At 59.4% G+C, this 27,705-nt stretch overlaps 1 protein-coding gene across 1 annotated transcript in view; it reads right to left on the bottom strand.

The window, feature by feature from the left end:
* GSE1 (Gse1 coiled-coil protein) overlaps window positions 1-27,705 on the bottom strand; it is a 392,798-nt gene that overhangs the window by 197,024 nt on the left and 168,069 nt on the right.

Below are 27,705 nucleotides of genomic sequence, written 5' to 3'. Positions count from 1 at the left end.
GCTCATGGTCATCCCTTTCAGCAGGGATACGAGGAATTACGGCTCTTCCTTCCCTTCACAGAGCCTTCTGTTCAGGCATCTAACCTTCCATTCCATCTTTCTTTCCACTTAGTCACTTAACCAATAGCCATCCATTGAACCAACATCCATTCATCCATGCAACCACCTACCATCCGTCATCCAACACCCACTATATCCATCCAACCATCCATCCATCCATTCATCTAATTCCATGCAAATGTCCGTCCATCCAACATCTACCCAATCATCTATTCATCCACCAATCCATCATCCGTGAGCCATCCACACAACCTGTCTAGAGTGGGCAGCAGAGGGCTCTGGGAGTGGCCAGCAGTCATGGTCCATGACATATATTGACTGGGCTTCTCTCTTGAAGGCTGATAGAGGGCAAGACAAGTGACTTGTGGGGGTCAGAGCAAAAAAAGGGATTCCCAGACCTAGGTCAGACAGAGCTGAACTCAATCAAATCACGGTTCTGCTTTTACATCTGGTGACTTGACCCAGGTGACTTAATATCCCAGAGTCTCGGTTTCTTTGTCAGCAAGATGGGCATAAGAACTACGTCATTTGGGTGGTGTCCAGACTAAATGATAAGAAAATGACAACATAAACTAAGCCGGAGGATGCATTTATCTCAAAGCGAGCTGGGTGACTTGCTCACGTCTCATGCAGCCACTGTCAATAACAGCCCCTGCCAGGATCAGTGTCTGCATCCCTGCCGAGCCCCTGAGTCCCCCGAACCTCCAGGCCCCTCCTGACTTCCCCAGAAGAGTCTTGGGGGCGGATTTATCACCATCTGGGCTCCAGAGCAGAACCGAAAAAGCAGAAGGTAAAAAGCAGGGTCCTTCCAGCCCCGTCCAGTGTGAGCGCTCTTGTCCTCGGGGACACCAGCTCTGTCGGCAGTGCCAGAGAGACCTGGGTTCGAACCTGGCTCCGACACCTGAGGTGTCTCTGGAGCCAGGCTGCTTGAAGGTCCCAGCCTCGGTCTCGTCACGTGGAAATCAGAGGCACTTCGAGCTTGTTGGAAGCATTATGGAGGACGACTGGGAAACACCCGACACGTGACTGTCCTTCCATAAACAGCTGTTAGCACTGCAAACGGGGCAGAGCAGGGATGCAGGGAATCTCAGAAACGCACAAAGGTTGTGACGGCACAGGTGGTACAGGCGCCCGCAAGTGGTAGCTGCTCCGGGTGCAGGGATGCACACGACATATAACGCACGGGCACCACGTGCACACAAGGTGTGATGTACGGACGCGTGGGCCCGGCCTGGCGGGGAACATGCGAACGCGAAAACGGCCGCGTGGAGACGCGTCTGCACACAGGTGCTCGGGCACCTGGCAGGGCGGAAGGGTACAGTCGAGATGCCAACGCGGAGTCTCAGCTTCGCGGTTCCTGTCATCTTTCTCCCATCTGGCCCCTAACTGTCTGTGAGATGCATGCTCTGGACAGTCCTAATTCGAGGGGGCGAGGTCTCAGTTTGTGGTGGACTTGACTCTCGAGGGCGGGTGCTGCCCCAGTTCCCCACAAGCGCTTGATGGGGGTGTGGCTGTGTGCAGGCTGCCAGCTCCGGCTTCCCTGACCTGGGCGTGCCAACGTCGGCGAGTGGTGGTGGAGTGTTCTGGAAGCCCTGCAATCCATTCCGCATGCCTAGAACCTCATCTTATGACCCTCTAAGGGCTTTATTAATAGCCTATTAGTGGGTAATTCATGCATTTTGATGAGAAATCATCTAGTGGTAGTTTATGGGGGAGGAGGGTTTCGGGGCAAGTGGGGAGGCGTGGAGAGAGGGTGTCACCTCCCGTTCACTTCCCAGCACCTGTGCGGGTGAAAACGACTCCACTGGGTCCCACCGTGGCGGCGTGGTGGTGGTGCTTCCCCCGTTCCTCCCTCCCACCCCGACGGCCCCGCCACTCATTAATCTTGATGAGATTTCTGCTGAGTATTCTTCCAGGGCTTTCAAACCGCTCGCTAATTGCAATTAATCACTTACCGAAACAGATGTCAGGAACAATGGGATTGGGAAGGCTGGAGGCTTGATAAAGCTGTCAGGAGAGGGTGCGTGGGTGGTGGGGGCCCAAGGGGGCCCCCAACACCCTCTGTGTTGGGGTGCCAGGGACCCGCTCCTGCCCCAGGTGGGCTTGGAGGGGGCAGGAAGGCAGGGCTGCCCTGGGATGGAGGGAGGTGGGTTGGCCGAGCCGGGGGCGGGGGGGGGGGGGGGAGCCGGAGAACGATGCGACCCCCACCGCCGGAGGCCAGTTTCCAGCCCTGATCCCCCAAAGGATCTGACCAGGAGCCAGTGGGGGCCTGGATCTGAGAAGCAGGCTCCACAGACGGGGCCTGCCAGCGCGGTTGGGGTTTTGTGTGGTTTGTGTGCCCTGCGGTAACAGAAGAATTGTATATTCGCATTAGTTGCCAGCATTTAAAAATCAGATTTGACAGAAAAATCTGGACTTCTGGCTTCTCTTGAAAAAATACAATGATTTTGCCATACGCCCCGGTGTAACAATCAGCCGCGGCTGAGCGAAGCCCCCAGCCCCGAAAAGACCTCTCCAAGCATCCCCAGGCAGCCTTCCGGGCCTGCTAAACTCAGCTGCGCCTGTTGGGTGGACGCAGAGGCTTCGCACGTGAACGCCCCCGGGGCTCGGGACTCTGAGCCTAGCTTGCAGGTTTTGGACACTGGACAGAGGACTGTGGCCCGTGAGGCGAAGGCTTCGACCCTTAACTGCACAGGAGACTCTCGGCAGGGGGGCGGGGGGAGTAAGGTCCTCACGCACAGTGCCCTGTGCCCCCCAGAGCAGCTTCCGCCTGCCTCCCTCTGGGATCTGCTGAGCTGCTCCTGCCGAGCTGGGTGACCTTGAGCAGACTGCTTGATCCCTCTGTGAGGGCTTTTCCCCTCGAACTGGGGATCTGGACCACGCAGGAGGCATGCCCTGGGCTCCAGTCGTCATTATTGATTACACGGGTCATCTTTGCATTGTGTGTCTTGTTGCCCCAAACTGCTGTCAGGGGCCGGGTTTTATCCTGCCTTGTCTGGGCTTCGTTTGCCATGAGGCTGCGACGTTAAATGAGTTAATGGGTCACGCTCCTAACTCAGCACCAGGTGGGCTGTGAGTGCTCAGAGGGCACTAGGAGTTGTTAGGATCCTGCCCTGCAGCTGGCACGGAGCTGGGCTCACACTAAGCCCTTAATCTATTCGTGGGGGGCTGGGGAGAGAAGAGACTGAAGAAGGAATGAAATCGGCCGACACGCGCTTGCTCCACAGTTTACACTGCGCTGCCGTGTGTAGGCCCCGCTCGCAGCCCTGGGGATAGCGCCCTGCGTGGAATAAGCCCCGGTGGAGCTGGCAGTCCAGCAGGGAGACAGATAATAAGTAAATACACACATCCGTGTGTGTGTCAGCTGTGATGCTGAGCTCTGGAGAAGAACAGCGGAGTAGGTGAATGGAGGGGCCCGAGGGAGCAATCAGGTGGGGGGGTTGTTGGGGGAGGAAGGGAAGTCTCGCCCAGGCTCTGCGGTGAAAAGAAGAGTGGCTACGGATCATGCAGATTCGCGGGAGTGAGAAGAGTGGGAAGAGGCAGTGAAACAGCAAGTGCAAAGGCCCTGGGGCATGTCTGAGAGCCAGGGAGGAGGAGGCTGTGTCTGGAGAGATTAGGAGACAGGACAATGGGACTGCGGCTCTGGGACCGATCATCCCAGGCCTGGAGCCAGAGCAAGACGCTGGCTTTGCCCCAGTGACGGGAGCCATGGCAGGTTCTGAGCAAGGAGGGACACGGTGATGCTTCAATAGCAGACCCCCACTTGTCACAAAGAGCAAGCGGCCCCTGCCTGCCCACTGCAACTGGAACTCCTGGGGTGAACACGGGTCCCTGGCACCCTGTGCACACAGCCCCCTGCCCACCGTTCCCAGGGCCCCCGGGGTGAACACGGCTCCCTGGCGCCCTGTGCACACAGCTTCCGGGGAGGGCTGTCTCTGGGCAGCAGTCTGGCGCCACGCCTACGGGAGCTCCCCGTGCTCCGGGTGCGTGCACACACGCCTGTGCCGGCAGGAGAGGGTGGGTGTCTGGCTCTGCGGGGCGCCCTCTGGGGGTGGCCCACGTGCATGTTCCAGGCGGGAGTGTGTCTCCAGGCATGCGGCTCTGAGGTGTTCCGTTCGAGGGTGTGTGTTGCGGGAACACGGGGGCCCACGAGTGTCTGCTGCTCCCACAAGTGTCTTCAGACATTACACAGCGTGGCAGGGGTGTGTGTGCTCGGGTCTGCGTGTGTGTCCCGTGTGGGCAGGGGCTTAGAGCTGGGGTGTCCTGTGTGTGCCCAGAGACAGCACATGCGAGCCATTTCCGTGCAGGGTCATAGGTGGGGGGAGATGGGATCGGCGGCCTCAGGGCTCCATTTCCCAGGGGAGCAAACTGAGGCTCCAAGGTCACGGAGTAGTAAGGGGAGCAGTTGGGATTCAAACCGAAGTCTATGCGACACACCAGGGCCCATGTTCTGTCCCCTCAACCCATCTCCTGCTCAAGTGCTTCTCACTAGAAAATAAAGGTAAGGATCTTTGAGCCACCAGAAGGGGCTAAAGCCAGGGTTAACTCAGCACATTTCCAGTGACTGCAAATGCCTCCAGCCTAGGGATATTTCTGTTTGTTTGTCCGTCCATCCATCCCTCCATCTATCCTTCCTCCCATCCATCCTCTACAATCCATCCACTCATCCATCTACCTTTCCATCTATCTGTCCATCCACTTCCAACAAGTTCTTAAGAGTGGTGATGAAAAGTGCAGATTCTGGAGCAGGACTGTCTGAAGTTTGAATCCTGGCCCTGCCACTGACCACTAGTGACTGTGGGCAGGTAACCCTGTCTCTCCATGCCTCAGTTTCCCTAGCTATAAGGAGGGATGTGTCTATAATGTATCACCTATGAGACACTCGCCTGTGGAGTTTGCAGACTAAGAAGTTCAGACTCCCACCCGCCTCTGACTTGCTGTGGATTCCTGGCCATGGTTAAAGTTCCTTCATGCGCAGCCTCAATCTCCCCATCTGTAACTTTGGAACAAGTTATGCGTCCCTGGCACTGAGAGCCCAGGGAGTTAAGGTTGCCCTACGTGGCTTGATGGTTGGGGGGCTGGTGTGATTTGAGGAAGGTGGGGAGGGGAGGCTGACCTGGCTGGCCTGGAGGGCAGGCGGGGCGGGGTAGGGTGGCATGTACAAGTGACAGCATCTTTCCCTGCACCTGTCCCCAAAGCTCAGCCTCCTGGCTGAAAGATCCCACGCCCCTTTGCCGCCAAGAGATCTGCCGTGTCTCATGAGTGTCGCCCCAGTGGTTCCGCTCTCCGGCTTCCATCTTCTCCCCACACTCCCTGCACCAGCCCAGCCTCCCTGACTCCTCCGAGATCTGGCTCCCAGCTCTGTGGGCCCCTCATCTGCCAAGCCTCTGCCGTTCAGCAGCCCCGACCTCTTCCTTGGCCCCGGGGGTGTGCAGAGCTTCACGCAGGCGTGACCTCTGTTACCCGCGTGTCCTCCTTTCGCCTTTTCAGTCCTCCAACACCTGTGTCACCAATGCCCTGGATTAAATTCTCTCTGTTGAGATACCTCGTGTGGTGTGGTTTCTACGTTCTGGCTGGCCCCCAACTGAGACCACACAACAGGCAGCTGCTCCACAGCTGTGACGACGTGGGAGCATCCAGGGACATGGGGGCACTGCCTGCTGATTCCCCAACCACCCAGAGCTCTGAGGGAGGGCCGACTGGGGCCCCTTGGCTTGAGAATGGGGTCCCCAGCTCAGTCCCGCACCCCCTGGTCTCTGCTGTCCTCTGGGAAGAAGGCCCCACGCCAGCTGCCTGCGTATGAGGCAGAGGCTCTGCCTACAACCCGCGGAGGCCCTGACACGTGTTAAAATAAATATTCTGCAAATATGATGTTCCATATGTATGACTTCGTGGGGTGATGATTTTCCTGCTGATCGCCGTAAGTGACAGCTGTGCGGAGAACGCTGGAAACACGGGCTGGGCGGCCTCCCCGTGCCGCGCGGCGGGGCGGGGGGGGCGCCCTGGCACAGGAGCATCTGGCGATTCGGGACACGGGAGGAGCCCGGCGCCTGTCAGCGCTCCGAGCGGGCACATTAGCTATTCCGAGGGACGCGTGGAGCAGGTGTTCCCAAGCAGCCTGTTCGTGATAATTACTTTTAGATTGTTTTAAAGTATTTAAGCGAGGTCCTGGAGGCTGGGAGTTGGGAGGCTGGGTGGTGGGCGGGCCCCGGCCCACTAGGGTCCAGCCAAGGGGGTCTGCAGAGATGGGATGGGGCAGGACCATGTGACACAGGGGGTCCCACCGGCCACCGGGTTCTTGTGCGGCTTGCAGCAGCTAGGCCAGCTGGGTCAGTTCTTAGATTATTGACGTACGTCCCTCCTGCGGCCCCAGATCCCAGCAAGCGGCTTCCAGGAGGCCTGGCCTCTTGCCAGGAAGTTGCCAGTCTCCCTGGGACCCATAAAGAAGGTGGGGCCATGGGCAGAGCAGGTGAAATATTTTAAACATTGACCCTGATGTTGCCTGTCAAGCTCCACTTCCCACAAGAATGCTTGGCCCCGACACTGGGAGGGCAGGGGTCTCGGGTCTGCTGTTCCACCCCCGTGCCGAGAACACACAGAGGAGCTCGATGAGTTCTCCATGTTCCAGTGAACGAGTGAGTGAGCAAATGGATGAATGGTGACCAAGTTACTAGTGAGAGCTGCCTTTCTGGCCCCTTCGGGAGACCCCAGAATATCCTTTGTCTGAACAAATAATGCGCCCGACCTATGGGTCGCTGGGGAGGGGCTCTGGTCTCTCAGCCTAGAAGGTGAGTGGAGGCAGGAAGCCCGGCTCTGGGAGTGTCCTCAGTCAGCCCCCTGACACGGGGAGCAGAGCTGGAACTGACACCCCAACTAAGGGCTCAGGGGCTCCCCTAAAGAAACCTGATGATGCTGGCGCTGCAGGAGCCCCGTCCTGGGCGCTGGGGCCACAAGCAGGCACCTGGCTGGGGAGCTCTGCAGGCAGAGGGAAGGGCTGGGGCAGTCGGGGGCGGGGGAGGACAGACAGACAGACAGACAGACACACGGTCACCACGGCTCAGTGGAGGCAGGACGGGGCCCCAGCCCTCCATGACCCCCTGCCTGCCTAGATCTACCTTCCCTTTGGTCCAAGCCCCTCCCAACCCCCAGCCCCTCACAGAATCCACTCAGGGAGCGCAGAGCTCACGGCACGGCCGCCCCCAGGAACGTGTGCAAAGGCCCGGCCACTCCAGACCGACAGTGGGAACCCCGGCGGGTGGGGCTCTGCCCAGGAGTGGTTTCAGAAAAGCCCCAGGAGTCTGAGGCTCAGCAGAAGGTGCCACACTGCAGGAGCAGCGGCCCAGCTCTGGAGCCCCTGGGCAGGGGTGGGGGCCAGCCAGGCATCCCCCAGGGGGCCTGACCCCAGCACTGGGCCTGTGGGATCAGGGACTGCGGGAGGACACAGCCTGGCTTTGCATGAGGGACCATGTCCACGCAGGGTTGGAGATGGCTCTCAAGACCTCCCTAACCTTTGACCCTTTCTGCAGAGAGTCCCTTCTGGCCACTTCCAGCTCCTACAGACATGGACCCTCAGGCGTGGGTCAGATGATTAGGATTCTGGTTCCTGGTAACCGGCTCCGCCCGCCCTGTCCTCTGCGTGTTTGCCCAGTCGGCGCCTGGGGCCAGCCGCACCTGAACGCCCGCCTCGGGCAGGGATCACAGGGCCAGGGGCTGGGAGCAGTGGTGTTTACAGCTGCTATTTAAAATCCTGGCAAGTTCAATATTAGCTCGGGGGTTTGTGCAATCTGTTGCCAAGATAAAGCCGCCGAACGGGTGAGCAGGGTGCCCTGTGCTGCTCGGATGGAGCCCAGAGCAGCCAGTGCTGCTCCAATGGAGCCCAGAGCAGCCAGACCTGGTTAACAAGCAGCCTGAGGGCTCCAGCAGCCCCTCCTCCAAAGCCCGTTTGCCAGAGTTCACCAAGCGCGACCCCAGGGCTGCAGTGCTCCGACCTCGGGGGGGACCCAGGGGCTCCCTCCCGCCCTGCTCAGCAGAGGAGCTGGAACCCTGAGTGGCGGCCACTGAGGCCCTGCGTGACCAGCCCCGCGCCCCTCGACCCCAGCTCCAGCCTCGAACGCGCCCACGCGTGCACCACCTTAGGGCGTTTGCACCAGCCTGGGACGCTTCCTCCTCCCCCCTTCAGCCTGGAAGGTCACCTCCTGCAACCAGAGCTCTGCCTGTCCCTTCCCACCCCTCCCACTGCTTGCCTGTGTTCATAGAGCTTATCACACCGGCCTGGGATCACGTATTCACTGGAGCACATGTTTATTTTCTATCCACTCCACTTCGTGGCACAGGGGTAAAGAATCTGCCTGCCAATGCAGGAGACGAGGGTTTGATTCCTGGGTCGGGAAGATTCCCTGGAGGAGGAAATGGCAACCCCCTCCAGTATCCTTGCAGACAGAGGAGCCCGGCGTCCAGGCTACAGTCCCTGGGGTCACAAAGGGTCAGACACGACTGAGTGAGCACACACGCCCTTCGTGAGGGCAGGTACCTTGGGTGCCCCTTTTCTGGCCAGGACAGTGCCAGGCACTGTGTGTGCCACAGCCAGGACCTCCAGCCAAGCGCTCCCCTGCTCCACCCTCCCGCCCTGCGCCCAGCCCCCCCGCCCCGGCCCAGGGAGGAAGCTGACATCCCTCATTGAGCGACTCTGTGGGGGCACCCCCGGCTCCTTCCCGAGAAGCCTCTTACTGTCAGTCTTGCCTGGAGCCTGCGTGCCTGTGGGAGGACCCTGCCAGCCACCCTGGCGGAATTCATCTTTTATTCATGCTGATAATGTAAACGGGACTGTGTCTGGAGCAGAGTCACTTAACCCATTAGAGAAGCCGCTGCTGCATCACAGCCCTGGAGGCGGGGGGTGGGGGGGGCACATGGGGGATGGCCTGGGCCTCAGACGCGCCCTGGGGGACAGCTAGGCTTAGGGGTCCACAGATGGGCCCGCCTGGGTTCCAGCTGCCTCGGTAGGTCATCCCCGTAGAAATGAATGGTCAGTTCTGTGCATTTACCAAGGCTGCCCCGGGAAGGCTGTCCTTGGAGGGGTTCAGGAAGGAGGTCCTGGGATGACGATAAATGCCTGCCTGGTGGGGTGGTGCACGGACTGAGCGAATAACACGCGGGAAGAAACAGCAGGGCCTGGCCCAGAGGAAGCGTCAGCGAATGCCAGTTAGTATCCGTTCCTCTAGGAAGAAGGCCCTGGAGTCAGGGCCTCTGGGAGGCCGTTCCTAAAGGAAATATTAAGGATGGAAATACAGCTACTGCCACGGCTCCACCTCTGGTGGAGCGGGTGGGATAAGAACGAACACACACACACACACACACACACACACGGACGGAGGCGGTTCACAAGGACAGGCCTGCAGAAACAGCGGCAGTTAGGAAACCTGCCTTCTCTCTGCCCATCAGAAAGTAGTTGGCCAGCCGTCTGTCGAATGACTAAGTGATGAGCTGGCCGGGGCCCGGCTGCTGGAGACCCAGCTTGATCCCCTGCTATCTTCGAGAGCTGGGCCCGGGAGCCCCTGTGGGCGCAGGGTCATCGGCCGTACGGTCGGGAGGTTCACACACACGCCGCGTCACAGGTGAGGGTTAAATGAGACACCGTACAGACTGCCCCGCCGGGCCAGCCGGGCGTCCTCAGCCCCTCTCTGCCTCAGCTCTCTCAGCGGGGTGTGCAGTCAGTACCCCGTTCGCCGTGCCCTTTTGTGCGAGGGTGAGACGGAGAGAGATATGGGGAACCGGGGCGGGGGCCAGAAAGCAGGTTATCCAGCAGGATGTCCTGGGCCCGAAACTCCCACGCTCTGGCGCCAGAGACCCCCGGACACCTCAGTCCTGAATCCAGGCCTTGGGGCACCTGATTCAGGAGAGACCGGGGCCTCCGCCTGCACCCCCGCGGCCTGGCTTCCTGTCCACGGGGCTCACTGCCCACTGGGCGCTGATCTAAACACTGCAGATGCCACTCCAGTCCTCCCAGAGACCCCTGGGTAGGTCCTGTTCTTCCTATTTCACAGGGGAGGAGACTGAGGCCCCTGGGGTCAGGTGATATGGCCTGAGCAGGACGAGCAGCATCCAGGAGGCGCCCCCTTAGGGAAGCCCCTGGCATTGCAGATGGTGCACCCCACCCACCCCAACCACCCACCCGTGCCCTGGGGCCCGGGAGGCCCTTAACCCCCCCTCATGTCGTCAGGAAGCCTCTCAGCCTGCTCATCCCAGGGCCAGCACGGACTGATCACATGCAGACAGGCCCCTGAGCCTCGAGGGGCCGGCAGGTGTACCCAATCTGTACCAGGGGCCCGCCTGCTTCTGTCCCTGTCACTGGGGATCCACTCAGCCAGCGAGGGGAGGCATGACCGGGTGGGACCCAGAGGGCAGGGGGGGCCCAGGAGGGACCAGAGATCACTGGTGCAGAGCCTCAGCCCCCCGAACCGTCTGGGTCTCTCAGGGCCTCCCTCTGCTTTCCTTCGGGAGGATACGAGGTGAGAATCAAAACCTATATGGTCCCCTAGGAGTGTCCTGTGGCTGTAGGAAGAAAGAACCTTAAGTGGGGGGACTTACAAACCCAGGAATTCACTCCCTCATGCTTCTGAGTTCACCTCTCTGGAGGCCCTGGGCTGGGGGCAGGGGGGCGATCCTTCCTGCCTCTTCCAGCTTCGCATGGCTGCCGGACACCCTGGTCCCTTCCCAAAACCTTCCTATAGGCACCCTGGTCTTGGATTGACGGTCCACCCTAGTCCTGTATCACCGCATCTTAACTGCCGGCAAAGACCCTCTTCCCGGTGAAGGTCACATGCTGAGGTTCCAGGTGAACAACGCGTTTGGGGGGCCACTACCCAACCCCGCGCAGCCCTGCATCCAGCAGGGACTCAGGCCCCAGGCCGGACTGCACACCTGAGCATCTGAGCTGAGCTGGCCCCAGAGGCCCCACAGCTCTGCCTGCTTCCCGCCACTGGCACCTTATCTTCCGTCCCAGCCACGGGGAGCTCTGCCCACACGGCCCCACGTCCACACTGTTTCAGTCTCCAGGGCTTCCCCGCTGTTCCCTCTGTCTGGAAGGCCCTTCTCCAGTTGTCCACGGAGGGAACTTCTTCTGCCTTCAAAGCCCAGCTCAAGCATCACCACCCTCAGGAAGCCCTCCTTGATTTCAGGCAGGACTCCCTGCTCCCTGTGCTTATTCCAGCCACTGTGATGAGCATGCTGCTTACTGTCTGCCGAGGTACCCGCCAGACTCCTCGAGACACCAGGAAGGCAGGGGGCTCGCCTTGCTCAGGTCAGCATCCCAGCCCCTAACACAGACCTGGGCACTTCACAGACTCGGGGTACCTGCTGGCAGAAGGGGTGATCAGACAGTTCCAGCTGGGCCTCAGAGGGGCCTTTTGGGGGCTAAGATGCTGGCCCAGCACCCCACGACTCTGGCCCTCCCAGAGCAGCGGCTCTCTGCCCCTGGCTGCGCGTCGCCATCACCTGTGTGTGTGCGCTCAGTCGTGTCCGACTCTGTGGGACCCCCATGGGCCGCAGCCCGCCAGGCTCCTCTGTCCATGGGAGTCTCCAGGCAAGAATACTGGAGTGGGTTGCCATGCCCTCCTCCAGGGGATCTTCCCGACCCAGAGATGGAACCCGCAGCTCTCTTACATCTCCTGCACTGGCAAGCGGGTCCTTTACCACTGGCGCCCCCTGGGAAGCCCTGCACGAGCCCCATCCAGCTGCTTGCATCAGGATCTCTGGGGGTGCGGCCGGGCTTCGGAGGTCTTTCAGAGTCCCCGATGATGTGGACAAGTATGCGGGGCTGCACCAAGGCAAGGGAAAGGCTGGTGTACCCTTAGACTCTGCCCCCCAACTCTAGATGGGGGTCCCTGGTGGTCACAGCACCCACCCTTAGGGCAGTGCCCTGCATCCTCGCTGCGATCCCTGCAGTGACCAAGCCAGCACCCCCTAGCTGTCAGCAAGCTCCAGACCCAGGGCTCCCCACCACCGCTCCCTCCCAAGGTGCCTCCCCCAGGCTCCCGGCTTCACACGCCATCTGTGCACCAAGGGTGCTGTGTGCGTAGCTGCAGACTCAAATTCCCAACGGCCAACTGGATCTCCACGTGGTGTCTAACAGCACCTCTCAACGTGGCCAGAACGGAGCTCCGGCTCCTCTCCCCAGACCCGTTCCTCCTGGCAACGCCAGCCTCCCAGTCCCTCAAGTCACAGACTTGGAGATGTTCTTGAGTCCTCTGTCTCTCCCTCCTCTGAGCCACCAGCAAATCCCGACAGCTCCGCGTTCCAAGTGTACGCGGAAGCCGAACACCCCCTCCAAAGCACCGCCCTGGGCCCAGGAGCCGTCACATCTTTGCCCCGACTGTTGCGACAACCACCCAGTGCCCCCGCTTCTGTCTTGGTTCCCTCTGTTCCCCACACAGAGGCCCGGCGGGTCCTGGGGTGGAGCCTGGAAGGGATGACATAGGGGCCGTGTATCCTTTCAGCTCTGGACCACCTCTTGACGGTGCCTGTCACCACACCCCACAGACAGCAGTGGCTTCTCTGTGCTGGGGAGCTGGAGCAATCAAGAGAGGGCTTCCTGGAGGAGGTGCGTTTCGTGCTAACTGCTGATTTGGACGGGCAGCCAGGAGGGAGATGGGTCATCCATCGTGTCCAAAGACTGAGAGTGCAGATGAGCAGTGTGCTGGGAAAGGCAGCCAGGAGCTGGATCATCGCCTCTGAGGGAGCTGGTGGTCAAGGGTGCCCTGGGCTGGCCCTGGGGCCCCAGGTCCTGTAGCTGTCAGCCTTTTAGCCCCACCTCTGAGACTCTGCACCAAACCTGCTTCCCGGCAGCCCCAGAGTAACCCCACACCCCTCCCTGCCTTCCTCGAGCCCAGTGATTCTGTCTGCGGGCCCCGGACCTGCAGCATCAAGGTCACCAGGGAACTTGCTGGAAATGCAGAGTCCTCACTGAGGCAGAAGGGCTGACAGCCCAGCGTCGCGGATGGTACACACCCTCCCAGGGGTACTGATGCTGCTGGAGGCAGAGAACTGTGGTCCAGCCGTGCTGGACGCTGACAAACATCTGGGACCTGGAGACTCATCCCTTCCCAGTGGACTTGGGACCCAGCCTTCTGTCCAAGGAACGCCCCCTGACTGTAGGACAGCTGGAGCAGCCAGGGCCACTGGGGGTGGTGGGCGGAGGAAGAGGGCTGCAGACCCCAACGCAGAGACACGCCAAACCAGCTGCAACGGGGGATGCCTGCGGCTGTCCACACACACCCGTGCCAGCCCTTCTAGACCCACACCACACGGGAGGGTAAGTACAGCACGTCAGAAAGCCAGCGCTCTGACTCCATCCTCCCGCTGGTGAGAACACGGAGGCCAGGAAAGTCAAAATAAACCACCAGGGTGGCCAGCAGCTGAGCTGGAGCGTGACCTCAGGGCTCCTGATGTGGGGCACCTGACAGGGCTTCCACCAGGGGCCGTTTCATCAGCGGGGGATGGCTAGAGAGGCCTGGAGACGTCGGGTTGTCACATGTGGGCGAGCAGGTGCTGAGGGCAGCTCGTGGGTCACGGCTCGGGAATGTGGTTCAAAGTCCTACTGTGTTCAGGATGGCCCCACTACAGAAGATGGGCCAGCCCCGAACACCAGTGGCGGCGATGCTGAGGAGCCCTGGGCGGCAGGTGGGTTCTTGGGCCTCCACATCAATGCAAGACCAGGAAATTAGTGACGACCTAGGAGGAGCCTATGTACCAGGCCCTCAAATTCCTGCCAGACTCTGCATGGCGGTGGAAAAACATCCAGCAAGGGTTTGCTGGGTGTCCTGCAGGTTGGCCGAGGACCCTCCATCACCACTGTCCCCTGGGACCACCCTCCCACACCCCGCCAGAGAGCAAGTGGGAGTGCCTGGCCAGGCAGCTGACTGAGCCCTCTTTCCTAGGGGGACCTGGACTGTACGGGTACCCCCGGACCTCACCCTGCTCAGAGGCGGGTCCGACTGAGCCCGCTGCCCACACCACATCACGCCACTTGCTCCCACTTGGGACTCCAAACAGAGCGGAATCACACATTCAACCTTGAGAAATTAGGTGGCCCCTCCCAGCTCTGGGCTTGGAGCACCGCCCCCCACCAACTCCTCTCGCTGGCGAGCACTGGTTCCAAGAGCGGTTCATATTTAATAACGCAATTTATATTCCACTCTCAACATAAACTATTGTAAAGGCGCTCTAATGTAAAAATACATCTGGCTTGTCAATAGTTTATCTTCTGGATCGGCATCTAAATCCCTGGGCCTTTTTGACTTATGGCTGCACCACTGTCTAATGAATAAAAAGGTGCAAATTATAGGCCCGGCTTTAATGCTCATCATAAAATTAGACGATAGTTGCAAAAGCTGCATTCTCCTGCCCACAGTGCCGCGATGGTGAGCCATAAATAAAGTGTATTTAATGTATCCCAGGGCTGTGCAAACCCGGGAAACAGTGTGTTATCGCTCGGCCTTCGATGGGTCCGCCAGAAGTTCAATGAAGTGATAACGGATCCATCATGTGAATTTATGTTAACTGTCTCCGTGCAAAGCCATGGCCTCAACACTGTAAATAGCCTACAATCCTTCTAGCAGGCCCGCCTGCCAATAAAACTGTCAGTGCCGGGCTGGCAGCAAGCACCTTCAGGACAGGGGGACAAGCCGTTAAGTTCTGGAGGCCGGCGGGGACCCCACCCCCATCCCCCCCATCTTCCAAGCTCTTCTGTGGGCTTGTCAACCGCAAAGGGAATGAACCTTCTTTCAATCAGCAGATCCCACTCACAGGGGTCAACAGAGGCCGGCTGTGGTAGACGGGGCTGCTGGGGACGTGGCTGGCGGGGAGGTGGCTGTCTGCCTGCGAGGGGGCTGGGGGTGGGAAGGGGACCCAGTCACTTCCTGCCCTGGGTTACAGGCTCTTCAGCTCTAGGATGTGGGTCTGTAGCATCAGGCCACCTCTGGCACCTGGAACCTGCTAGTCTCATCATGTAGCCATCCGTCCATCTATCCACCCGCCATTAATACTGCACTCAGCACTTGCTATGTTCCAGGTCCTGTGAGGACATGGAGAGGATCCAGGAAGACCACCAGCTGAGAAGTCAGGATCCCCAAGAATAAAATCCACCCCTGCTAACATCGTCTCTCTGCGTCTCTAATCTACGACCATCTATTTCCTTCTCGGAAGCTCCCTGGCACTAACTCTCACACCTTTCTTGTTCAGGCTACGAGCTGAGGCCCAAGAAGGAGCCGTGAACGCATTCTATGGAAGGGGTGAGAATCTTTCTTCTGTGGCACTCAACGGGACAGGGAACACCAGAGTCGCCCAAACACCGTTTCGAGGGTGCGCATGTGCATGTGGGGCCTGGGTCACGAGGTAAAAGGGAAAATTCACATCGTGAGCTGCAGACACACAGAAGTTTGAGAAAAGCGCGTCTGTACCATTCATTGACAAGTGACATGGTTCCTGAAATGCTTCTCGGCATGTGGAAGGGCCTGCTTGTCCTACGTGAGCCCCATAAATGCCCTGTTCCCTGCCCTGTGTCTAATTGATCCCCTCCTCCATACCACAGTGGTCTTGAATGTGAGGGCCTGCCAGGGAGATGCAAATGCCCGCAGCCTCCACAGAGCTCTGCAAGTAACTCCTAGGGTTCTCTGAATCCTTTCGGAATTGAGATTCTGGAATCAATTTTGTAAGGTACACAGCCTGCTAGGACAGTGGTGCATGTACGTAACACCTAAGCATACGTGTTCTGAGAAACATGAGCTAAAAACGATTGGATTGACACGGGTGCAGGAAGTTTGCAGACCCCTGGGACCCAAGGTGGACCACACCACCCTGGTGTATCTGATGCTAACGATTACAGATGGTGCTCTCAACTCAACAGGGATGAAGGCCTCCGTCCTTGGGAACAACAGCTGGGGAAGAGGTGGCATCAATCTCTGGTGTCCTCAGCAACATCTCAGGGCGCCCGGCCTTTCTCCTGGGGACTCACCACCCCATTTCCCCAGACCTCTATGGGGGGCCTTGATTCTCACACCCCAGCTGCTACCAGCAACGTGTTCTCTTTGGGGATATGGGAGGCAGCCTGTCTCTCTGCTTCAGCTTCACCTCTAGGGGGCTCAGAAAACAGGGGCTCCCATCTGGGTGGAGCGGTGTCCCTGTGGTATCTGTCATGATGCAGGTTCCCAGGCCTGGCTGTGCACTCCCGGGTCAGCACTCCTGGGGGGCCAGGGACCCAGCGACTCCATGGATCCCACTGACGTGTGACAGCTGCCAACTGTCAGGCTGAAATGCTTCTTGGCATGTGGCAGGGCACGTTAGAAATACACAGGCTTTGAAATGAGAATAAGCGCTCTGACCCCATGGGTCAGCCATGAGGTGAGCAGAACAGCTGGGGCTTGGAGCGGTGTTCCCTGTGGGTTCCTGGCGGCAGCATGGAACTTTCCAGAAGCCAGGCCCTCCACGAGTAGAATCTGACATCGAACATGTAGATCAAAGGCTCGGCGCTATGGGCTGTCACCGAACAAGCAGCAGGGTAGCATCATGAGTGTGTGTGGCCTGGGGAGTGGCACAGGGCTGGGGCAGGGCTGGGCCCCAAAGATGTGCCTGCCCTCATGTTACCGCGTAACGCACACAGGGCAGACCAGAAGGAGGCGTCTCTGCTGGTGAGATGAGGGTGAGCCTCTGAGTGCGGGGGCGCCTGCGTTACCCAGGTGGGCCCTGCGTGCAGCCACAGGCGTTCTCCCGAGCAGGGGGCAGACGGAGCTTTGCCACCCACAGAGCGGAGGGCCGCGCGGAGCCGGAGCAGAGCGCGCTGTGGAGAGGCTGGCCCTCAGAATGAGCGCGATGCGGCCACAAGCCAAGGCTGGCAGAGACCAGAACAGATGCCCTCAGGCCTCCAGAGGGGGCACGGCGCTGCCTGCACCTTGATTTCAGCCCACGATACCGATTCTGGACTTCTGGCCTCAGGACGACGACGGGAGAATAAACGCCCTGTGTTAACCGCAGAGTTTGTGGTCTTTTGCTGCAGTGGCCCTGGGCACTCATAGAACGCCCCGTGTTCCAGAGGGCTAGTGATGGGAATTCAGTGCTCTCTGGTTGCTGCCTTTAAACCCTCCATCATTCCGTCTTTTTTTTTTTTTTTTTTAACCTCGCTGCTGCTCAGCTGGGATCTTACCTCCCTGACCAAGGATACAACCTGTGCGCCCTGCAGTGGAAGCGTGGAGTCCTAACCACACGGGGAATTCTCTCATCTTTCAACTTGTGTCTGCTACACGAGGTCTAAGTGTAGACAGTATGCATGGGGTGGGGGGCGGGTGCCTGAAGCTTTTGCTGAGCAGTGGTCCTGCCCCAGAGCAGCAGGCAGCTGTGTGTGGGGAGCGGGAGACTCCTGTTCTGGAATCCCCTCCACGCCTAGGGGCGGGGTGTGGGGGGCACAAACCCAGGTATGGGTCAGGACGCAGCTCCCAGGGTCTGCGGGTCGGGCCAGCTCCATCTCTCTCGGTCCAGCTACAAGATGAAATTCAACCTCGCCTTCCCGTGCTCTGCCCCTTAACTCAGGGCAGACTCCGAGGGATCGCCGCCTCCGCTCCAGGACGCACTAGTGCACGGGGCGGGTACGATGGGCGCTGCCCAGCACCACTGTCCCCTAACCAGCAGAGTATGGCAGAAGACATGGCACGTCCCTCGTGAGGTTTGTCTAAAAGGTGCTGGTTCCTCCTCCACGGCACTTTCTTGCCTTCTTGCTCTACTCACTTTGATAAAGCACGTTGTGAGCGGCCATGTGGGAGAGGGCCATATGGCAAGGAACTGAGGGGGGCATCCAGCCAACCTCCATCCAGGGATTGAGGCCCTTCGTCTAATGGTCCTCAAAGCCCTGAATCCTGCCAGTGGCTGTGAGTGGGTCCTTCCCCATTGAGCCCTCAGATGAGATGGCAGCCCTGGCCCACACTGGACCACAGCCTGTGACTGCCCCTGAAGCAGGAGATCCAGCTGGGCTGCACCCAGAGTCCTGACCACCAACACTGTGAGATAACAGATGCTGCTGGGAGCCGCCAAGTTTGGGGGGTAATTTGTTACACAGCCATGGGGAGCTGATACACCCAGCCAGACATGCCTAGGGCACCTCCTCTGGGAAGCACCATCTTGTGGTTTCACAGCCCATGCTCAGCTGAGGTGGCAGAGCCCTGCTCCTCGCCCATGATCCTTCCTCCAACCTCAGCTCTTGCAGCTCAGCCTAGCCCCGACTCTCCATCACACCATGATAGGGCCCTGTCAGCTCATTCTCAGCTGCGAGGTTGCTCTCTGTCGCCTAAACCAGGCTACACTCCTCCTAGGTCCACTCCAGTCTCCTCTTCATGGCCAGCTTCTCTGATCGACTCCATCCCATCCAAGTCTCTGCTCCCCTGGGCCCCCAAGCATTGTTGTGTTCAGTTCAGAGAACACCATGGCCCCAAGGATAGGTCATGTGCCAGGCTCAGGATCTGCTGGCTCATTCTGCCTCCTCCATGGACAGCAAGGTTCCGAAGGATGGATAACTCTTAACCCACTTGATGCCAGACACCACAGGGCACTTACTATGTGCTGTAGGCTAGGCTTCCAGACTAATGGCACAGGATTCTTGCCCTCTCTGGGCCAACAGTCCTCAAATCTGGAGACCGCAGGGCTTGTGAGAAAGTGGTTCCCTCAGTGGGTGCTCTTAATGTGCCCAGACTCCAGATTGAGAGGTCTGGCGGGTGGCATTCACCGCTGTCCCCAGGGGAGCTCTATGCGGATGTGACTACGCGCGGACACACGCCCCGAGTCCCTGGAAATGCTCAGTTAAAGGGTGGTTATCCGGTAACCAGAATGTGCTCAGTTACATGTAGACTACCATCCAGGTGGAGAGTGCAAAGTTAAAGTATTCTGGTAGGAAGCTGGTGGTACCCAAGCTGAGAATTATGTTTTTGTTGGGAGGGTGGCCGTGAGGCAGCCCCACACACATGCTAAAGGCTAGAGCCTAGAATAGCAGGTACGGATGCCCCCGGGGAAGCGTGCCTGGCGGGGCAGGACAGGACGTGGCGTCCACAAGGGGGCCGGGCAGTGTGGGGCATTAGACCAGGACGCGCGTGCTTGGTTGGCCTGAACCGTCTGCAGCGCCATTTCCCAACCCAACTGGACTCACGGCCTGTCAGTTTGAGGACAAAGGATCAGGCTAAATGCTGTACATCCCCGGGAAGCACACCCAGGCCTCGACACTCTGCAGCCCCTTGCGTACACAGTAGGTGCTCCATAAACACACTGTAATGAGAGCCTCTCGGTCAGCGCCAGCCTCCAGGTGCCCCCACCACACCACCCCTTCTCTCATCCAACCCGGGCGGTCCCCTGCCACCACCTCATGGCCGAAGCTGGCTGCCCAGCATGAGGCCGGCCCTGGAGGGGGCACAGCTGGCCGGGCTGGCTGCAGCCTCCCCCAGGGATCCTGGGCCAGCTGGGGAGGTGCCTCCTGCCCCGGGACAGCTCACTCGCCTGGCGTGGCTCTGCAGAGGCGCCCCAACGATGGCAGCCGCGGGCCCCCTGGGGGCCAACCAACAAACCCGGCCCCCTGGGGTCCGGGCAGCAGCCTCTCCACCCGCCCCACCCCGTTCCGATGGTCCCGAAGACTCCCTAATAATAGCACTCCTAAATCCTCATGGCCAATTCGGCTCCATTTCTATAAATAATGTAGAATCTTTTTATTTACTGACAGGTTGTAAAAGTATCAGGGAGAATAATGTGAAATCAGGAGCTGCTGAATAATGCATGCCATTGGCCTCACTCCCTCTCCTGCCTGGGCGGGGTCCCCCAGGCCCCAGAGACTGCACCCCCTGCGGGGGGCCACGGGAGGGGGGCTGCTCAGAGCTGACACTGGGGTCCTGGGTGCCACTTCCTCCCTTCCGTCCTTCAAGGTTTGGACTTGATCTTCGGGCAGGATTTCTGGGGTCACTTAGGTTGCAGGGTCAAGGGTCCACACCCATGTGCTCTGCATATTCAAACCAAACCTCAGGCTCAGCCGCTCATGCAAACACATATTTGCGTGGTCAGAGCCAGGTCTCTGCCGCACCCCCTTCCCAGACACACACACACACACACACACACCCACAGTCACACACAGACATACACATAATCATACAAAATGCAAAGGTACAGACACATACACATCACATACACATACCACATGGAATACACACATACAGACATACCCAGACATATACAATCAGACACACATGCACAATCACACACTAAGACACACAAACACATAAAAACAAAGACACACACAGATATATGCAATCATGCACACACAGGCGAAAGACAGACAGCCACACAGACACAAGCAGATATACCTAACACACACACACACACAACCACATACAAAGATATAACCACACAGACACAAGATACTCAACCACACACACCTTGTTTTCCCTTATCTTTGATGATCTCAAAATCTCATCAGAGTGGGGAGGGCTGGCTGAAGCTTTGGTGGATAATTCGTACTTTTTCTTGACTTTGGAAGACTGTGCATTAATTATTCAAGATGCTGGCTTGGCCCTGAGGGTGCAGGTGTTAGAGTGGCCACAGGGTGGGAGTGACTCGGCAGGCCCCGCATCCTGCTGCACTGTCCAGGTAGAGCCCCCTGTTCCTGGCCAGAAATGACCTCCAGCCATCAGCGAGGGGGGTCCGGTGGGGGCTGCGCCTGGAAACTACACCCATGAGGGTGTGGCCTCGGCTCTCTGCTGACAGATAGCCCTGTGCCCAGCACACAGCAGGTGCCCAGCAAACACACAGGAGCAAAAGTTCCGGGCTGCTGTTACCTCCAGTTTATGCCTAAACATACCTCCACACGCGCACACATCTGCACACACCTCCACACGTGCACACACGTTTCCCTGAGCAGGACCAAATGGCCAGAAAGGGACACTGTCCAGGCTCAGGAACCCGGCACTGGCTGTGAGGCTTGGTTCCCCCATGAGCTCTGACATCTGAGCTGCAGGCCCCCCACTTCTAGCCCATGGGGCCATTTTACAGCTGGAGACACTGAGGCACGAGGTCGCTCAGCGATTTGCCTGAGATCTGGAATTTGTTTAGTGCCGGTGACCTGGCAGCGGTCACCCAGGTCACCCCTATTCCTGCCATGGCCACAGGGAGCAGACAGGTCCTCACGCTGCAGACACGGCAAGGGGAACAGCCACTTCCCCAAAGACAGACAGAGATGCATCTGGGATGGGGTGCAGGCCGGCCGCCTTCAAGCCCCGCCTCCTGACGGGGGAGGGACCGAGCTCTTGGGTCTGCCTGGGTCCCTCCATCTGATACAGAATGGTATTCCTAACACCCCACCCCGCCTTCCCAGCAGGCACCCCAGTTCTTCACAGGCCTTAAATCGTTCAATCCCCAAGCCTGTCCGTGGAGTCGGCACTATGATCAGGCCCACTTTGCAGATGTTAACACCGAGGTAGAGGGCGAGACCAGCAGTTATCGGGGTCTGAACCCCACAGACTCCGGAAGGCAGAGCGAGGTACCTCTGCAAGGGGCTTCTCCCCTGGGGGCACACAGAGTCACCAGAAGTCTTAAAAACACACGGACCCCCCGGACCCTCATACCGAGAGATTCTGAATGAGCTGGTCTGCAGGGTGGAATGTGGGCTGCAGGGTTTTGGAACAGTGATGAGAAGGGGTGGCCCCAGCTTCCTGGGGCTCCTCTGCTCCTGGAAGCCACATGCCTCCTTCTGAGAGCCGTCGGGGGGAGGGTCTCAGGGGAGATGCCCGAATTAAAATCAGACCTCAGGAGGGGGCCCCCGTCCCACATCATTTCAGGCCCGAAGCCCGAGGCCAGCAGGTCCCCAGAGAAGCAGCAGTGAAGAGAACCGAGGCGGAGGCTGCCGGGTGTCCTTGGGCGCCAGATGGCGGCTCAGCCGGCAGGCGGGGCCACCCGCGCTGCCTGGAGCTCTGGGGAGGCCGGGCTGAGTCAGAAACCCAGGCTTCCTGCCCGGAAGGTGACTTTGGAAGCTCGAGAATTTGGCCGTGATGGCTCCAGAACCAGCCTGTTCCCAAGCCTCAGTCATCGGAGACCACACGCTGCAGGCTGGGACAGTGCAAGGGGACCCCAGTGCCAGGCACCAGCCTGGGGGGTGGGGTCAGCACAGGCCTCACAGCAGAGGGTGGACACACGGGAGAGAGAGAGAGTGTGTGTGTGCGCGCGCGCAGAGGGCCACGTGTCTAGGGCCGGTGGGCTTTGCTGTGTGGCTCTGGGTCCAGCACTTTGCCTCTCTGAGCCTGAAAGGGGGGAAGAACCTGCCCTTTGCCAAGGGCCTGAGAAAAGGCATGTGGACCTCAGACCCAGGTGGGGGGAAACCAAGCCTCACCTCTTCCCTTCCTCCCTGCTGGACTTCAAGGGGGACCACGAGTTACGGGGGGGGGCAGTGTTGGCTTCTCCCCTCTTCCGTCCACTCTATCTCCCCTGCACCCTCCCTCTCCCAGCCTCACCAGCGGGATGGAGCCACCCCCTTCGCCCCTTCTCCTGCTCCCTGCCCACCCCCACTCCGTCCCTCTCGGGGTCTCCTTCATCTGATGGCCCCAAGCCTCATGGGGTCTCAGGCTCCCTGGAGGGGGCAGCCCGTCTCCCACACAGACAGGAAGCAGGGCCTGCTCGCAGAGCCCCACCACCCCCAGCACTAAGGCCTTCCAGATGTGACCTCCTCTGACGCAGCCTGGGTCCCAGTCCCACCAGGCCTGTGACCTCCGAGGGGCCAGGTCCATGCGGGCAGCCCCCGGATGTTCATTCCCAGCCCTCAAAAGGACTCAGACATGCCCTGGATGCCCTGAAGGGTGCACAGCCGACCCCCCCACCCCCCGTTCCCCCACGTCGAGGAGAGGAGGGACCCGCTGGGCCCTGAGCCAACGGATTTCCTCCGCCGGCGCCTGGCGGTGGGCAGCCCGCCTCTGGCAGCGGCCTGGCGTCGGAAGGCGTTGGCAGACCACGGCCAGCTCTGCCAGGCGCCCGGGGGTGGCGGCTCCTCCCACGGGGAACTGGGAGAGGGTGCTGGGTGACGGAGGGGAGCTTTTGCATCACAGGGGCAGATAACCGGCTGTGTTCTGGAGTTCAAGCCGGGACCTGTCTGCGTTAGGGCCTGTGGCCGGATATTTCCTGTCTCTTGAGACAAGATACGCCGCCCACTCTCAAGTCCTCCCCTCCCCTCCCCACCCCACAACCCAGGGCCTGAGCTGGCCCAGAAGAAGCTGCACTCTGTCACTCTTATCTACTCCCCCACCCCCGGCCCGCAGGCACTTGGGGATGGCTGGGGAACAGGAGGGACGGAGGTTCACACCCCCACCTTCCTCCCGCGGGATCTGAGTGGGTTTTCCGATGAGGACCATGAGCTGTTGAGTGAGCGAAGCAGACTGATGCTGGGGGTGGCCACCTCGGGCTGAGAGGATGTGCTCAATGGCCCTACTGACACACGAGTGAACATTCTAGAGGAAGGAAGCTGGGGCAAAAAAGGAGGAAAACCCTAGAGCCCCATGTGGGAACTCAGTGGACAAAAAGAAGCCTGGGGACAGCCCACCAGCACCCCCCAGGCCCCAGCCCGGGGGTCCCGGGTCTGGTCTGGGGCGACCCTGAGTCCTGCAGGACTCCCCAAGCACCTCTTCTGCAGGGCCTGGACGTTTGTGGTTTCCCCCTCCCTCCTGATCTATTCTGGGCGCACTCTGCTCGCAGTCAGGCTGGCGAGGGGCTGACGCCACGGGGGGGTTGGGGGGGAGGGTGGTGGGGGGCCAGGCGGAGGCAGGCTGGATGATTTAGGAGCTGCTCTGGGCAGGCCCCAGGAGAGTGTGGGCAGGGAGGGCGGAGGTGACAGATGGAAGGCGCATTTATTAAGGGTGAGTCAAAACATGTGAAGGGTTTTCTTGGGAGCCCTGGTGGGAAGGGATGCTGGGAGCTGCTGCGGTGAGGGCTGGGCAGCGTGCCCGGCCCAAAGCCGGAGCCACAAGAGCTCGGCACTGGCCCCTGGGAGGTGTCTCCGGCTGGTGGACGTGCCAACCCGTGTCCAGCCACGCCGGACCTGCAGGCTCTGAGATGCCCCTCTGCATCTTCCTGCTCCACCCTTGGGCAGACCAGGGCCCAGCGCTGCCTCAGTTTGCGCGCCTGTAAAATGGGAGACTCAGGCTGCTCTTCTCACGTGGGGAGAGCCTGGTGCACAGTAGGACGCGATGATCTTAGTTTCTTCCTCTCCTTCCTCTGGAACACACTCCACAGTCCACACCGCCCTGAAGCCCTGGCTGCCACAGGCTTTAGATTTTTCTGGGCCTGCTCCACTCCCTTCTTGGACCAGGGGTTCAGGGCAGGGTCCACACTCTTCGCCTGGCACGGGCCCTGCCCCACTTTGCCCCACACCCCCTCCTGCTCACCTCCCACCTGGCCAGGGCCTGACATCAGCCTCCCTTTTTCATGGTGCCCAAGCCCCCGCCTCTTCTACAAGCTCACCCTCCCCAACTGAGAATGGCCAGCTTCTTCCTTCCACTGGTCTAATTCCCATATATGTCCTCCCAGGACTTTAGCACCACCTCCTCCACGGAGTCTTCCAGGGATGCTTCCAGTCAGGCCCCTTGTTGAGTTTCTAGAGCACTCGGCCCGGCCCATGCTAAGACTGGAAACTGTGTGCCCAGGGAGCTGGGGCTGGCATGGAGGGTGTTCACGGCGCTGGGGAAGACATGCTTCCTGGAGGCAGCAGGAAATGGGACAGGGAAGGTTCACTTCGCTGCAGGAAAAGATGGTCTGGGGGAAGGAGGAGGGGACTCCTTTCCAAGGAAGACAAATGAGCTAATGCCAACTCCCCCAGAGACCTTAGGAAGGGAAGCCCATGCCTGGCTCCCCCTGGCAGGGCCTGGAAGCTTGGGGTGAACCGCAGCGGGGGTGGGGAGAGACCTTCCAGGACAAACCAGCCACAACATAAGAAAGGATGCAGCGGATTCAATCGCCCAGGGACCCACCGAACCACTGGCTTGAAGGTGAAGCTCAAAGCCAGCCCGTCCTCTCCACGCTAACATGAGGAAAGCAAGTCCCCAGCCTCCACGATTATTTGAGAATTCTCCCTCTCCACCCATCATTAGAGCAGTGTCCAACGGGGCCGCGGAGCACAGACAGGTATTAAATTTTAATGAGCGCTAATGGCTCTGCCCTACTTTGTGAGTGCGGGCCTACATTTATGAACGTTTAATTTCTCGGGCCTTGACCTCTTTCCTCTCCTCTCCCGCTACCCCCTCGCCGGCTTCCACCCTCACAGATGTTTGCAGGCAGCAGGTAGGGTGGGAACCTTCCTGGGCCACTTGACAGCACAGTCAACCATCACAACCCCACAGCCAGCAGCCAGCAGCGACGGCCCTCTGACACAGACTTACATTCATCCCTTCACCCCCCAGTGGGTAAGGAGAGGCATCGGGGGTCGGGGGACTGCGCCCTGGGGGAGGGGCCCACTACACTGATGCCTGCAGAGCAGCACCCACCGCCCCCCAGGACTGGGGTTCCCCAAGCCCAGCTCTGTCCCGGGGGGACCTGGGTATGGACTGCAGGACTGGAGTGGTGGCCAGGCCCCTGCTGCCCCCTGGTGGCGATGAGGCCCACCTGCCCAGGCTGGCAGGGTGGGGTTGGGGTGAGGGGCTCAGGCTGGGCCACCAGACTGGAGGACGGCCTGGTTCTGAACCAGGACTCCTAGAAAGCTCAGCGTGCTGGAGCCGGCTGCTATCTTGCGGGTATGGGTGCCACGGCCCCATACTCATTAGCATCCCTTCCATTCCTCGCAGCCCGCCAGGCCTCTCTGTCCGTGGGATTTCCCAGGCAAGAATACTGGAGTGGGTTGACAGTTCCTTCTCCAGGGGATCTTCCTGACCCAGGGATCGAATCCGCTTCTCCTGAGGCTTCCCTGTCCATCACCATCTCCCGGAGCTTACTCAAATTCATGTCCATCAGATCAGTGATGCCATCCAAACATCTCATCCTCTGTCGCCCCCTTCTCCTCCTGCCTTCAATCTTTCCCAGCATCAGGGTCTTTTCCAAAGAGTCAGTTCTTCAGATCAGGTGGCCAAAATATTGGGAGCTTCAGCTTCAGCATCACTCCTTCCAATGAATATTCAGGACTGATTTCCTTTAGGATGAACTGGTTTGATCTCCTTGCAGTCCAAGGGACTCTGGGATATACTTAAACAAAAATGTAATTCTTTATCTCAGGTTGAAATTTAACCCAGCGTCCTGTTTTGTTTTTCTTCTGAATCTGGCAGCCCTACCCACGGGCCTGCTGTAGGCATTAGATACATTAACTGCCTCAGACAGCGTCAATGATACTCATGTTGGCTGTTCTGTTATTTTAACTGTTTGTATTGTCTTCATTTGGGTTCCCTGGAAGCAGAACCTGAGACAAGGATTGATTCACGGGCAAGGGGTTTATTTGTGAGGGGCTTTGGGAAGTGGGGGCAGAGAGACTGGGAAGTGGGGGAGGGACCACGTTGAGTGGGCCTCTGGGGACTCTGGGAGAGATGGGTCCCCGGGAAGGACAGGAGGATGGGGGCCTTATCAGTGACACTTCTGTTCTTTGGTGGGATGTCAACTCCCTGCTTGGGGCGGCAGCTAAGACTTTAAATCATTACAGGGGCTCCGTCTCTGCTGGGGAGCGCCAGGGCAGGTGGGGGAGGTGTGGGCATAGCCCCAACAGCACCCACTACGGGCATCCCGGGCAAGAGTACTGGGTGAACATGTCCCCCCAAAGTCACGTCCACCTGGAGACTATGAGTGTGAGTCCTTATGGAAAGAGGGTCTCTGCAGGTGTGACCAAGTTAAAATGAGCCTCACATGGGCCCTCATCTAGTGCCTGGGGTCCTCACGTGAGGAAGAGCACGTGGACACAGACAGGGGAGACGGCCACGTGAAAGGAGAGACGGGAGAGAAGTGATGTGGCTGTGAGCCATGGAGTGCCAGGGGTGGCTGGAACCCCCCGAAGCTGGAAGAGACACGGAGGGACCCGCCCCGGGGGACCACGGCCCTGCCCACACCTCAATCTTGGACGTCTGGCCTCCAGGACCACAGGAGGGTACGTTTCTGTTGTTTTAAGTTGCCCAGTTTGTGGTCCTTTGTGATGACCGCCCTGGGGACGTGAATACAGTGAGAAGTCGCTTTATCTCTGAGCCTCAGTCTGTTCCACTGACAAAAGGGATGAAACGGCCTGTCTCCTCGGGTGGCCGTGTGTGCACGGCGCATTCATAAACCCAAGGCGCTCAGCACGCTGCCCAGAACCACTAAATCCTGGGCAGCGCCGGCGGCGGGTTTGTCCGCTCTGTTCCGGCCCCTTCTGGAGTGCGCTGCGCTGACAGCCGCAGGGGCCTGGAGGGCTGACAGCATCAAACCGTTTGCGCACCCGAGCCAGGGAGGCTGGCGCCCTTGTTCTGTCAACTCCGGGGGCACCCGCGGTGGGGCCGGGCTATCAATCCCCGCCCAGGCCTTATCGTTCTGCCGGCATCGCACGGCTCACACGGGGTGTAATGTCATAACACCCGCTGTCCAATCACCTTTGCTTCCAGAGACAGCTCCGGCTGTCAGAGGAGCCGGGAGGTAAATATTTCAGCAGGTGAA

Source organism: Cervus elaphus, chromosome 4, assembly GCF_910594005.1.
Source record: "Cervus elaphus chromosome 4, mCerEla1.1, whole genome shotgun sequence".
NCBI lineage: Eukaryota > Metazoa > Chordata > Mammalia > Artiodactyla > Cervidae > Cervus > Cervus elaphus.
This window is presented reverse-complemented; position numbering and strand designations above follow the sequence as displayed.